Source organism: Equus asinus, chromosome 12 (assembly GCF_041296235.1).
Source record: "Equus asinus isolate D_3611 breed Donkey chromosome 12, EquAss-T2T_v2, whole genome shotgun sequence".
Lineage (NCBI taxonomy): Eukaryota > Metazoa > Chordata > Mammalia > Perissodactyla > Equidae > Equus > Equus asinus.
Genome location: NC_091801.1, coordinates 70,787,677 through 70,802,729, shown reverse-complemented (window position 1 = coordinate 70,802,729; position 15,053 = coordinate 70,787,677). Strand labels below are relative to the sequence as shown.

Genomic DNA, 15,053 nt, shown 5'->3' with positions numbered 1-15,053 from the left:
TGATATTTAAAGTGAGTGTCCACTGAGTTAAAGGACAGCAGAGTTCACCAGCTAACTACATGTCCTGCCCTCTGGCACATTGATTCTGTGTTCTGGAGAAAGAGAGGAAGAAACTTTTACCTCCAGACCATGGCGCCAGCTTAACAACATCTTCCGCTTCTGGGCAATGTGTCTTGGGCTGAATGAGCCTTGTTGTATCTTTGTACCCTTGGGTGATTATTATTGTTTGAAGAGGGTCTTCGGGGTGCAGGATAAGTCCCCATTAGGGCTCAATGCCCTCTCCCACCCTGGGTAACTTGACCCAAGGAAATGGTAATGCAGCTTTTTCCTTTCCCCGGTGCTTGCAGAGGACACACTCTCTACTCTTCTGTCTCAGGAACAGAGGCCTGTCTCCAACACACTCAGTCATTTGTTTTCCAGGATTTGGAGTGGAATTAATTAACTTGGAGAAGCATGGGACAATGCTAAGTATTATTAATGACACAATTAACAGTTCCTTCCTGCCGGGGATGGGTGGTTCCTGGCTCCCTTGGCAGCACTGAAAGATGGACTCTGTTCTTTCCATTTTCACTCTAACAAGCTCTGCTTGGTGCCCTGTGACTGTGCTTCTAGTCACTGCCTAGTAAGCTTGCTGCCAAGGACTCAGTTGTACTATAATGGGGCTGGGTGCCGGGACCCTGCTCACTCTGTGGCAGAGGAAGTAGATGGACCCAGGGATATCTCCTCAGCGAGAGAGGGAAAACCTAAGGGATGCAAAGAGGAAGCAGAAGTAATGTGAATTCAGCACGTGTTGTGTCCCAGGAGCTATGCTTCATGTTTTACACATTTAATCTCATGGAATTTAAACCTCATCACAGCCCCGTATGGTAGACATCACTGTCTCCATTGTACAGATACAGAAGGGGAGACTCACAAAGTTTAAACTCCTTGACCAAGGACACACTTCTTATAACTATCTGAGACAGGATTTCTCTCTAGCTGGGTTTGATTTGAAACGACTAGTACCCAGCCAACACATAGCATTGATATAGATTCTCTACAAGGACTTAATGGCAGAGATCTGCTTTATTGCAGGTCCTGCAAACCAGGATTTGTCCCCATCCCTGCCCCTCTGCAATCATCTCTTGGCTTGGTACTTGGCTCCACCATGGCTCTAACAGCCCCTGCCTGTCCCATTCAGTTTCTTCTTCCTGTTTGTCTAGTCTCAGCCAGGAATGCCTCCTTGTCTGGATTCCTATGGCAAATGAAAGATTGTCAGAGTTAATGATTAAGAGACCTGCCTTGGAGTTAGCGTGCATTGAGACCAAATATCAGCTCTGTTAACTGATAACTTTGCACCTTGGGAAATGTATTTGAGTGTTCTATGCCTTAGTTCCTTCATCTCTAAATTGAGAATAATGGTATTTAACTCCATTACTGCTGTCCCCTAAAATCCCCACTCTCTCCTTCACCTCTTCAGCCATGTCAAGCATCAGCTTCTCCAGAGAGCCTTATACAGCCCATTACATTGACTTGAGGGCTCCCTCTCTGTGCTCTAATAATAGCCTGTGTGCTTGCCTGGGGGGTGACATCTACAACATTATAAGTGCCTATTGTGCTTGACCAGATTGTAAGCTTTTTAAGAACAGGGACCATGTATTGTTTACCTTTGGGTTCCCTAATATGGCATATGGTGAATCTTCAATTAAAGTTTGTTGAGAAAGCAAATTAATGAATGTGTGAAGTGATTCTTCAGTAGAGTTCTGAAAGATGAGTAGGTAGTTGCCGCGCAGGTAGGGAGGCGGGGGGTAGAAGGAAGAACAATCTAAATGGAAGGGGCTGTATGAGCAGAGGCTTGGAGCATTTGGGGATCTTTGGGGGAACTGAGAACAGCTGAGAATGACTCAGATATAGGGTATGAGGTAGGGAGGCACAGCAGCTCGGAGCCAAGGGCCTTGGCTAGGACCAACGCTTCAGAAGGCTTCAGTCTCAGGACTCATTGAGGTTTGAAGGGAATAAAATATTGGTTCAGCTCAGACTGTTTTGTTGTTTTGATTGGTTCCAGTTGAGTCACTTCAGATAATGCATTGATTTGGTCAGATTTTGAGACCATCCAGTGGGCATATTTGTAGAAAAAAACAAACAAAAAATACTTCCTATTCAAGTCACAGTTCAAAAAAAATCATGTTTCTTTAATTAAAAGAAGCACTTAAAACCAGTTCAGTATTTCTGAAATTGTCGTCCATCATTCAGACTGTTGTGTCTGTGTTGCCAGAGGCGGGGTCATATTATCTTTTCCTCCCCACATTTCTGGGGCTCCTAGAATGTGAATTTTATCCCCCTTATTTAGTATCAGGAAGGTGATGTCTGCTTTTCCCTCCACTCCCCTCACTCACTTCTCCCTAAGGAAGGACAAATAATTTGTCTGACTGATGGGGGCAAGAGTTTGACTTCCATTAGTTCAAAGTTTTTCAAACTAGAGTTATTACTAATTTGAGATTATGAAATCAATAAAGGTTGAGATTTACATTATATAAATATAGGGAACATTATAAATATAATTTCTAAAAGCTTTATTTCAGTCGTATGTGTGTGTGTGTGTGTGTTGGGTGACGACATAAAGCATATCTTTTATTGTGGGTCTTGGCCAAACTTTGAAAATCTCTGCCTTAGTGGGTGTGACTTGCCTGCGATGGACCCTTACAGGCCACTGCTCCTGCATCATCTGCCTGTCTTCACCTTTTCAACCCACTTGGCTTGTTGAATTAGTGTGATGTTTACTCTGTTTGCTTCATCTTCAACGTAGTAAGGTCATCTGGTTCCAGGACCTCTTCGAGAGGCAGTCTAGAGGCCCATGGTTTCCCTGGCCCCCTGTTAGGTTCAGTAGGTTGGAGCCAAGCTGAAGTTCTCTGTGCGGCAGACTGAGGAGTGAGTCCTTACTTGGCAGAATAGCTGTGTTAATGTGCTGACAGAAGCACCCAGCCAGCCGAGGTCCAGCGGGGACTGAAATGCAGTTCTCACTCTATGTGCCAAGCCGTGCACCCATAGAGCTGCACTCACCAGAAAGGGTACCTTTCTATTGCCTCTAAAGGTTCTGCAAGGGCTAGCAGTGGCCCCACTGCTTTGCACACTCCACCCAACGTAGGGTGGTGGTCTAGACTTTGGCAAAGTGCAAGCCTCCTTTTTGGCAGCAGATCCAGGCAGGAGTTCTCCAATCCAGCTTCATCCGTGATGAGGTTGATATTTTATTTCCTAGCTGACACTGGTATCTATTCTCAGTGCGTCCGAAACTCAGAAGATGAAGACTTGTAATTATAAGCTCTGAGAAACGACAACATCTATGTGCACCCTTGATGAAGGGTTAGTTCTCCACTCCCCGCCCCCTTCTGGAAGTCTGTTATTAAATCAATGTGTGTCTTACAGTCAGACATGGTATTTGGTAGCAAAGCAATAATGCCCGAGGTTTGATCCTGTTGGGATGTGGGGTCCTTGTCACAGAGTATAACACTGGGGATTGGACAAGCTCACTCTCGAAGGAGCGTCATCGTTGGTGTAAGAACTGTGGTTTCTGTGGGAGCCAAGGACCCTGAGCCAGCTCTGCATTTTAGACTTGACCTGCCCCAAACCATCTTCTATTTAGCAGCTAATGCCGTTTCCTCCATTTCCTCCTCTTTGTCTTCACAGACATCGTGCCCAGATAGACAACAAGGTGCTCACTCTGGGTTCTACTCCAGTTTCCTCCATTAAATAATAGTAACAACTACAGTATTAATAGCTAACGCCTTAAGAATCTTACTATGTACCAAGCATTGTTCAAAGTGCGTTCTGTGTAGTAACTCATTTAAATCCTCAAAAAAACACCTTGAGATGGGCGCTGTTGACATCTCCACCTTTTGTTAAAGGAACTGAGGTGAAAGGATGTGGAATTGGCCTCTGATGGGCCCAACCTGCCGTGCAGACAGTGAAGGAAGGTACAACCATACCAGACTCAGTCCCCACCACCTCCTGCACAGTGCTTTTGCTTTTCAGTGCAAAGTCCTCCTCAGGCAGGGAGGCCTGTGGTGCGGCAGGAGAAGCACTGTGGCTCCACAGACATTTAGTTTATTATTTACCCTGACTGAGCCCGAGTCAGCAGGAGGCACCCGGGTCTGCAGTACCCAAGATCATCCTCTTGGGTTCCTCTGTACCAAACTCAGTCCTTCCACTCCCAAACTTCTCCCCAGACCTTCCCTCAAGGGGATCTTGCTAGGTCACGGGTACATGTGTTTTTTTTTCTCATTATCACATCGTGATCCTCAGGAAGGGGTTACCAAGGTAACCAGGAATTACACAGTCTTTATGGAGACTTCAGTTCTGCTTAATCAGATTATGTGTTCTTGGCTTACTCTACATTCTTGAGATAGCAAGAACATACAATTTTCTTATGTAGTTTGCTTTTCCATATTTTATATTTTTCTCCAAATGTCTTCTTGACCTTCAAACATTTTCTGGAATTTACTAACAACTTAGTTTTCCTGTTATCTCAACATGAAAGCTTTCTAACCTTCAATATAATAGGTGACCCTTTGGAATCATGCCTCCCCTTGACATTAATCCCCTGAGGATTCCTGCGTGTGTGAAATGGGGAAGAGTTAGTGTCTTAGAAGGGGGTGACCAGATATTTCAGCTCCCTCCTCTACCACTGTATGCTCTGACAGTGACTTGTGAACATTATCCACAAAGCAAATATCAAAGAGGGACACTCTTGCTAAAAAAGATAATGATCCCCTCTCATTGTCCTGATGGTTAAAAGAGACATGTTTTAATGTCCCTGAGTTCTTCTGCCTTCTATTGTGTCACACTTTCTGTGAATATTTAAATAAACTAACTCAAGCCTCCATTCTATGTAACTGAGGGAAGTCCAACATCCTCCCCAAGATTTCTGAAGATGCTTACCTTTCTCCAGAGTACCCCATTATAGGGCTCTTCTTGCTTTAATGACTTTACTTTTTAAAGTAATGGCAGATATTTACCACAAAGAACAAAAACATCCATTAAAGTGAGTATCTGATAACACTCTTCTTAGCCGTTTTCTTTAGCCATTCCCGCGGATAGACTATTTTCAGGCTAGTTCTCTTTAGGACCCTGCCTCGCATGATTTCCTGGGAATTGAGACCTCCCTACATCAATTCTCTCTTATCTCTTTTTTTCCCCATTTCCAAGGACTCCACCCTACAGACTCCTGGCTGCGGAGTGGGGCACTGGGATGGGATGACAACCCCCTTTATTTTTCCGAGCACATTATCTCCCCTTTGTTTCAGCCTCTTCCTTCCGTATCACAGCTGAGACTCGTCTTTCCAAACCAAAAAGGACATTAGGGTGTTTTCCTAAATTCCTGAGCCAGTCACTGCATATACTCACTTTAAGTAAGACGGAAACTTTGAAAAGAATTTTTTAATTCCCCCCTCCCCTACTCTTAAAGAGGGTTGAAGATAACCCTCTCCCTATTAGCAGCATCTGCTAGGAGAAGGGGGAGAGAGGACATGAAAAGAATTTATTCTCCACTGTCCAGACCAAATCCTAGAGGCCATGGGCTTTTGGTTTTTTATTTCTTTCTGTTTCAGATAAAGCACATGGCAGATGATTGCAGTGAGCCAATAAATGGTGGTTCTCCCTGCGTCCTTCTTACCCTCCTCTCTTTCCCTGCAACAAACAAGGGGAAAGCAGAGCCAGAGAGCCCTGGTGCTAAGGTTCTGTCCAATTGTAATATTCCCCAAACTGCTGCACTCTTAAGGATGGAGCCCAATTGTCCTGCCAGAACATTTCGAGGGAAACTTGGACACTTTCTGCAACTGTCTCAGCTATCTGGCATCACACTGACACTTACTGCAAAAATTTTACCGGCAACCGTTAGTGTCAGCATTTCTGTGAAGCTTGTGGTGGGGTAATTTATACTTCTTTCCGGCTACTCTGCCTTCTAAATCCCCAGCGCATCCTCCCCCATTTTTGAGACCATCATTTCACTGGAAGAGTCTGGATCATCTATCACCATCTTCCAGACTCAGCAGGTTTTAAGGAGCTCAGGAGCCCAGAGTGCAGCCTGGGAAAGAGAGGACGTGGGAGGCAACCCTAATTCACCTCAATACTGGTGGTCACAGAGACACAAGTCTCGTTGGTGCTGCTCTTTTTAAAATTTAGTTTTCTTTTATTTTTTTGAGGAAGATTAGCTCTGAGCTAACGTCTGCTGCCAATCTTCCTCTTTTTGCTGAGGAAGACTGGCCCTGAGCTAACATCCGTGCCCATCTTCCTCTACTTTATGTGTGGGACGCCTACCACAGCATGGTGTGCAAAGCGGTGCCACGTCCGCACCCAGGATCCAAACCAGCGAACCCCGGGCCACTGAAGCGGAACGTGCACACTTAAACGCTGCGTCACCGGGCCGGCCCCTAAAATTTAGTTTTTATTTTTATTAAAGGGGTCTATGAACATGGTTTAAAGAGTCAAATAGTTCTACAAGCCTTATTGAAACAAACCCAAAAAGCTATGTTCCACTCCTTCTCATTTCCTAGGTTTGCAGAGACAACCGCTTAAAACATTTTTCTCCCTTGTTATGGGGTATATTCTTCCATGTCTCTAAATATTTCTCTTTGGCTGTTCAGTTTTCAGTCTTGTTTATTTGATATCCCCTGTAGAATATGAGGATTTAGTAATCTTTCACACCCCTTCTCAAACCCCCACCAAAGATACACAATTTCCCCCTTTCCTGTCCTCCTAAATGTTTTATCTAAGTATGGTGAGATATACAGTGTTTACATTATTTAAAATATGTAAATGTTATTTACAGGTAAACTATGTCATATATTAGAGTTGCATTTCCTTTCAGGCCCAGATTTTTCGCTGACGTTAGTAATTGTCTTTCATGTTTGTTTTCTTTGTTGTACATCTCGCTAAGTAATTCTCAGTCTCTCTACTTGTCCAAATGTCCTTTCCTCCTTTTCTGACACATAATGGGGCCTCTCAGTTTCATCTTCTTAAAGAAGTACCATCCAGGGCCTTCTCTATTAGGAGACAAAGCCATCCTTCTGCCTCTGTCTCACCATCGTGCTGGACCCTCCAGATTTCTACCATTTGATCCCTTGTCTCATGCACTCCTTGAATCTTTCTTGTTTTCTTCTCTTGTTTGTGAGCTCATCCTCAAGGAAATGCTTGAGGAGAAGGTGCATGGGAGGTAACATTATTGAGGTATTGTGTCTCTGAACGTATCTTCATTGTACATTCACCCTTAATTTAGAGTTATGCAGGAATAATTTGATTTTCTCAGAATTTTGAAGGCGTTCCTTCTGCCTTTCTTGTTAAAACTGTGTGGTCCAAAGCCATTTTGATTCTTGATCCTTTGCAAAGAAACCTCTCTCAGGAAATTTATAAGATATTTCTTTTTTTTCCGTTTTTTCACCCCTTGATTTGCGTGGTTTGAGTCTTTAAAAAAAATCCAGAGCCAGCTCTGGTGGCCTAGTGGTTCAAGTTCACTGTTCATGACTTCAGCCTCCCAGGTTCACTTCCCGGGCGTAGAACCATACCACCCATGTGTCAGTAGCCATGCTGTGGCAGCAGCTCACGTAGAAGAGCTAGAATGGCTAGAATGACAACTAGGATGTACAACCATGTACTGGAGCTTTGGGGAGGAAAAAGATAAAAAAAGAGAAAGATTGGCAACAGATGGTAGGTCAGGGTGAATCTTTCCCTGAAAGGAAAAAAAAAAAGGATTTCTTAAAAAAACTTCCATTTACGAAGTATTAATTAGGTGGCCTTTTTACTCTGGAAACTCATGTCCTTCCATTGGGGGAGAACTTCTTGAGTTATTTATTTGGCATTCTTTTCATTTTCTCTCTTCTTTCTTTCTAGAGTTGCTGTCATTTGGGTGTTGGATCTCTAGGAGTCAAACTCAGGCTTTTTGGTTGGTTTGTTTTTTCTTTTGCTCTCATTTTAATCTCTCTCTCTCTCTTTTTTTGTAACTCTAGATACTGGAAAATTGCCTCAACTTTACCTTCAAATGCTTTGGTTGAGTTCTTGGTGATAACTATTACTGGTATCATCATTTTCATTTCCAAGAGCTTTTTATGTTTCTCTGATATTTTTACACTTCCTCTTTTGGTTCATGGGTACAATATCTTATCTTGATAAGAGCAAAGCTTTGTGTAGCCTGTTTGTTTTGGATTCTACTTTTCATGCTAAAGTCTTCCGTAAGATGTCGAGCCATACTTGGGTGTCTGATGTTTAAGTATTTGGCTCTCAAGAGCTGGTTAGAAGTCTGAGTGCTTGCATCAGGTTCCTCAAATGTGGGCTTCACCATGGGAAGTATTACTTTGTCCATTCATTGGGAAATGGTTAATGTTGTATTTAGTTCTTTATTTGGTGGGTGGGGGAGCTGTTGCAGGTTGGTTTCCTGGAAGTAGACACTAAGACAAAATTGAGGCACAAGATGTTTATTTGAGACCACACTGTGAAGGAGAGGGGGAGGAAGCAGGACTGGACTAAAGAAAGCAGTCAAACTGGTACACAGACCGCAGAACCGGAGCACCGTAACTGGCCAGGTGCCCTGGAGGGAGTGTTGCCCATCAGTGTCCCATATTGGGTGGAAATGGCCACCTGTATACCCCCAACTTAATCAGTCCTTGGATGCAGGCCATCCCAGGAAGGGCATTACTTTGGGCAAGGAGGATTCCAGCAGCTGAGCTAGACACCTGAAGGAGTTGACATGGCTCCCCTAAACTGTGCAGTCAATTGTTCCTTGAAGGGAGATCCTGGGTGGTCGACATCTCCGTGTTTATCACCAGGCCAGTCAGAGTCTCCAAGAAGGCGCCTCCAATCGCCTGCCTTCCTGCAGGATAGAAGCTTGTCCTGAGAGTTGAGTAAGGAGTGAGGGGAGGGGGTCGCAAATCGTCTGTAAACTTCCTCATTATACCATGTTTTGCAATATGGAGGCTCCATCTTTGTCTGTGTATGGAATCCCGCAAGCCAGACAGCCTTTTGTTTTATCCTTCCAAAGGATAAACCTTCAGGTTTTTTGCTGCAGTGGGAAAGGAATGGACTCTTGGTTCTAACTCATAGAGAAAGAAATGTGGGCTTTGACTGCTCCTTAAACCTGCTTTCAAAAAAAAACGTCCTGTTGTTAGCCCCCAATATTTCCATTTCCTTAGGTATACAGCACCACCAATTTCTGCTTCTTTGGGGACATGTGTGACACTGGCACAACCAGCTTCCTACTGCACGCCTCAGGTCAGCCCTTTGCAGTTACAACGTCATATCAATCATCCATCCGCTTTGCAGCTTCCAAGATTTTGCTGCTGTTATGTCCTCTCCTGTTCTCTTTGTCCTTAAAATATTCCCTTTACTCAATTTTGACTGAGTTTGGGTAATTGAAGAGATGAATGAATGTACGTTGCTGTCTTTAACTTGATTTCGTTTTTAAAGAAACACAGTATGTAATTTTCCTCCCCCAAAAACCGTAGAAATTCCTCAGCACAAATTAGAGAAGCAGCGTGGAATTTTAAAATTAGCAAGAGTTGATGTGGTTAATAGCACTTCTACCTGCTAAACAGGATCTTTACCCCATCTGAGCCTCATTTAACTGCCAAATGGGGATCGGAGTAGCTCCCTGAAAGTTATATCAGATCAAGTACATAAATTATCCGGCTTGCAGTAAATACATACTAAATTTAGCTTTTAGCTCCCTTTGAATCCACAAATGAATGTGGTTTATAATTAAAACATGAGAGGTCAAATAAAACACTTGAAATTAGGCTGTGGGTGGACCTGCTTATTGTCTCTGTGGCTGGCAGCCTCTTCTTTGGATATAGTGGGTTGTAGGTCATCCTTCCAGAATGATCCTGAAGCGAAAGATGGTGGAGCCCCAGTTCTCCACCTTTGTTATGCAGGTGGAGCCCTGGTTTCTTGGAATTTCCTGTTTCCTTTTGTCTCACAGCTTATTTGTTTTTATTTCTGTTCTTGGCCTGAGTATCAGGCTAATAACAGACACAGCACGTACATAAATCCGCTATTGACATAAACCCTGGTAGCTTTGCTTCTGTGGTTTAACTGTAAGGAGTGAAGAATAAATTTCAGTTGGGTGGCTAAGTGGTATGCATTATTCATTTATGACTTCACGTTTAAGTTTGAGAGTGTGACATTCTTTGGGCTGTGCTTAAACTTTTTTGGAAAGCCTTGCAAACTAGGCCTAGCTGACTTTCCAGTCTCATTTTCATGCACTGTTGCTCTCTAACACTTCATTTGACTCCTAATTCCAAACACACACGCACGCACGCACTCTCACATACAAACATATAACCTACACCAGAATCTCTCAAATTTTGGTCCCTAGACCAGGAGCATCAAAAATATCAGGTTTGCATATTAAAAATGGAGATTCCTGGAATTTAGCCTATAAAGAAGTAATTAAACTTTTTCTGCCACAGACCCCTTTGGCCTTTGGACTCCCTTCTCACAACAATGTTTATAAATGCATGCACATAGACTCACAAAGGAAACTGATTACACAGTTTTCTATCTCTATAAGTATATATAAATTTTCTGATGAAGTAATACATAAGCTTATTTATTAACACAAAGTATAATAAGAATTAACATCGTTTCATAAATTCTGTTATTTCAGTATAAACATTACTTCAAGATATCTACAACAGTGATATGACTTCACAATACGTGTGGTTTCTGTTGGTGACGTCACAGAGACGGCTAATACTACCCTACGTTGTTGCCTCCTTTCAAAATGCCAAACTTCAGTTAGAGGTTAGTGAAAATAAAGATGTAAAATGTTTCCCATCCAGGTTCAAGGACTTCCTGAATTCTAATTATGTACATCAAGTTCAAAAAATCAATGAAAAAATTTTCCTCTAAATCTATTGAAGTAGAGTCTCAGGGAGAAGGCCAAAAAATCTGCATTTCAGCAAGTTTCCAGAACAAGAGAACCACTGCCTATGCCGCGTTTTCTAAACAGGCCACACTTTCCAGCCTCTGTGTGCTATCAAGCCTTGCCCCCACGATTGCACTGGCCTTCCTGAAGCCTAGTGAGCGCATTCAGCTGGCTCAAGTCTTGCCAAGCCTTCCCTGATAATTTTCTCTATCCCCTGCACCCTGTTGTCAGGCAGATTTAGTTTCTTTTTTGATCTCGGCTCCATAGCACTTCTGGAATGTACTCATCACTCTGCTCCCTGCTCTACCCCATCATGGAAGGGAAGGGTGGAATAGTGTCATAACATGTTCATGTTAGCTGGAAAAACCCAAAGAGCACATGAAGTCCTGGGCAATATATTTCACATTCCTACTGACATAACCCAACCAATAGCGAATCCAGAAAATGGTGATGGGCATTTTGGAGTGGCTTTTTTAGATAATTTACCTTGTCCCTGAGCTCCATTTCATGAGTTTCAGGGTTTTGTCCTAGGATTTCCAAGCACATTCCTCAGCCACCTTCATCACCTTGGACCCTTTCCCACTTATCTCCTTTCCTCCCAAATCAACCCTGTGAGCCGTTTACGCCATCACTCCCCTTGTGCAACCGTCAAGCAAAGTCCTCTCTTCATTGTTAATTATTCTCTTATCTGTCTGTTTCTGCAGCTGGTAGAGGCCTAGCAGGGGCTTCAGGTCTGCAGGATAGAGGCAGAAGGAGAAACAGTGGGCTTCACAGGGCTCTGGTCTCCAAGTGGATTATATTTTTAAAAAATCTACAGACTTTATTCCACAAAGACTAGCTCCTGTGAACCCATCTTCTGTCCCATATTATGCTGAAGAGAGTCTGTCTTCTGCCCCAGTCTGAGTTACCTTATTGAAGTCACCAACTTCAGGAAAGGCAGGGAGGAGGAAGAATGGTTGGGAGAGAAAAGCCCATCAAGTCACCCAGAATTACTTCTCCAGGTGCTTATCTTATCTCTCCAGGGCCCACTGTTTATGACTTTTTTTCTTGTTTGAGGAAGATTGGCCCTGAGCTAACATCCGTGCCCATGTTCCTCTACTTCATACGTGGGACGCCTACCACCGCATGGCTTTTGCCAAGTGGTGCCATGTCCGCACAGGGGATCCGAACCGACGAACACCAGGCTGAGAAGTGGAAAGTGCTCACTTAACCGCTGCACCACCAGGCCAGCCCCTAGGGCCTGCTGTTTAAAAGCAAGTGATTTGTTGGGCAAATTAACCTCTTTAGGTTGAAATTCACTTCAATTGTAATAATATTAATGTTACACAGGTTTATTATATAAAGCATTTCCCTCAGTGTCACATACATAGTAAGTGTTCAATAAAGAAGAGCTTTTATTGTTCTTTGTCTTTTATTTCCAATAATCAGCAGAGTGCTGCCACATAATAGGTGCTCAGTAAACTCTTCAGGACTTGAAGGGCAAGAAAGACATAAAAACCCCAGGAATCGGGAAACCTGGGTCCAAGTCCTACCTCTGTCACTGACTTGCTTTGTAACCTTGGACCAGTCTCATCCTTTCTAGAGTAAGCACCCTCATTGATCAACTGAAAGGATTGGATTATTTAATTTCAAAAGCAGGAGCTCCAGTTTTTCAGAATCAACTAGGGATCTCTCGGGGCTGGCTCCGTGGCCAAGTGGTTAAGTTCTTGCGCTCGCTTTGGCGGCCCAGGGTTTCGCTGGTTGGGATTCTGGGCACGGACATGGCACCATTCATCAGGCCAAGCTGAGGTGGTGTCCCCCATAGCCGAACCAGAAGGCCCTACAACTAGAGTATACAACTATGTACTAGCTGGCTGTGTGGAGTAGAAGAAGATAAAAAAAAGAAGATTGGCAACAGATGTTAGCTCAGGTGCCAATCTTTAAAAGAAAAAAGAGTCAACTAGGGATCTTAATAACAACAACACCACAAACGATAATAGTAATAATATAAAGCAATGGTATTGCAGATCACCACCCTAGAATTTCACAAGAAAATCTGTATTTTAATTTTTGAGTGTGATTTTGATTATCAATTAGATTGAGAACTGCTATTCCAAGGTCCTCTTATCTCATCCCTCAGAGATTATATTTTAGAACAGTACAGGGAATCATGCAAATAGTCTTAACAGGAAAACAGAACATGAAATCTTTCCAATACACTGAATTTTTATGTCATGAGAGCATCTTTTATTCCTTTGGGCTCTACTCCCTCATTTATTCAATAAATATCTGTTTCGAGGTCACTATATGCCAGGAGCTGTGGAGGAACCAGGAATCCCAGAGCGAACAGCAAGCACATGGTCTTTTCTTTGGAAAAACTCGAAGCTGGGGGAGGAAAGACAAGAAAACCAGTGATCCCAATACGTGTCCCTGTCAGGATACAGGGGAAGACAAGATGCAGCGGCACCCAAGAGGAGCTCAGAACTCAGTCTTGGGTGTTTAGAGGTGACCTCTTGAAGGAAGTCACTTCTGGCCGCCTTCTCTCTTCATCTGCCAAAACAAAGGGAAGCCTTCCTCGAGGTATGAAGGCTTCTTAACAGCAAACACGCTAAGCTGAACGACAACCTGCAGATTGATTAAACAGCCAAAACTCCCCCCTGTGAAATGGTAAAACATAATTAAAACTTTGATGCTATTAAATTAGAGAAAAAAAGACCGCTGTTTCTTTTTTTTTTTCCTAAATAGCAGCTGAATGGAATTCTTAAGCATCCACTAAGTACTCATTATAGACTCAAGCCAAGCTGCGTCTGGGCTTCCAGAAGTGTGGGAGTTTGCGCTGGAGTTGCCAGTTTCAAAACTGGGCAGCTTGGGGTGGGGGTGGGGGTCTTTTTTCCTAACTGCATCATTAAAATTTCCCTAGCGTGGACAGAAAGTTATTAACTCACCAATGAAAAATACTTAAATGTCTTTAAAAAGTTTCGACTCTCTCATAATTCTCCTTAATGGTACAAAAATCAGCTTTGGACTCCAGTTCTGAGATTGCATTTTCAAAGAACCCTGCGAGGGAAGTCTCAAATTACCTAATTACCATATTTATTGCCAGATTCTGTTTTCTAATCCCTGATGACTTTGTCAGATATATTTATGTGCTGTTCCTTTTCTTCTTTGGCCGTGGGTACCGAGCTGGACTTTTTGCAATCTGAATTGGAGAGTCCTTTGGTTATGGACAATAGAAGGCAGGCTGGGCAAGAATAGCTGAAAGTCACACGCCACCAGAGCCAGACAGGGAGGGGAAACGTGGCTGGCTTCCAAGTGATCATTACCGGCATCAGACACACCATATTGTAATTACAATGGATATAAATTAAGCTACACAAATAACCTGGCTCCTCTCCTGCTTAGAAGATCTGAGCCAGCAGCCCCCCTCATGAATTCTGCTCTTCTCCAGAAGGAGTGGTTTCTCTTTATTCTTCCTTAATTGAAGTTTAGCCACAAAAAAGTTTGTCATCACAAAGGAGAAAATTAATGGTGATCATGATGCGGGCTTTGTGAGTCGAGGAGTCGAAAGAAAGATTTCTTGGATTCTCAAGGTCTGGCAGTAGTGCTCTGTTATTCAGAGAATAGCATGGAGTAGCATGGGGACAGGACCCATGGGCAGTAAGAGCTGCAATGTGTTGAGAGTTTGAGCTAAATTTATAAGGCATAGGTATAGAGTGATTTCTTTACAAGACAAAGGAAAGATCGTGAAAAAAATCGTTAACATGGTATCAGTGTAGGTGGTTCCTGGTTATTGGGTGGTCCTGTAACTTTGGGTAAGAATCAGGTCGGATCAGGTCAGGATGTCCTATGCTCCTGGAGGATGATATAGATCAGTATGTAGGGCAGGACGCCTTGGGCTTCCCCCTGGGGCAGCCTGGATCCTCATCAGTCATATATAAGTGTGTGCTGTGGTTCTATCCAAGGGAATCAATGGCCAGGAGTTTGCAGATTTTAAGAGAACTGTGGCTTGTTTATGGATGCCAAATTGCAGTTGCATACAGTTCAGCGGGCAGCCCTGTTCTGTTTTTGCTTTTGTTTTTGAGGAGGTTGGGCACTCTCAAGAAAAAGAAAACCCTACTTTATTTCAGACATTCTCTATGTCACCCAGTTCTCTGAAAAAAAAAATGCTCTGATGGGCTAAAATGAA

General features: G+C 43.2%; 1 protein-coding gene across 5 annotated transcripts in view; it reads left to right on the top strand.

The window, feature by feature from the left end:
* Positions 1–13,573, top strand: part of LRATD2 (LRAT domain containing 2) — a 56,356-nt gene extending 42,783 nt beyond the window's left edge. For 3 of the 5 annotated variants that reach the window (XR_011493345.1, XR_011493344.1, XR_011493343.1), the window contains 2 exons: positions 10,628–10,764; positions 13,167–13,573. The gene's annotated coding sequence lies outside the window, so the exon portion shown is untranslated. The remainder of the gene's footprint in view (positions 1–10,627; positions 10,765–13,166) is intronic. The other 2 variants (XR_011493347.1, XR_011493346.1) reach the window with 1 other exon arrangement.
* Positions 13,574–15,053: the final 1,480 nt, after the last annotated feature.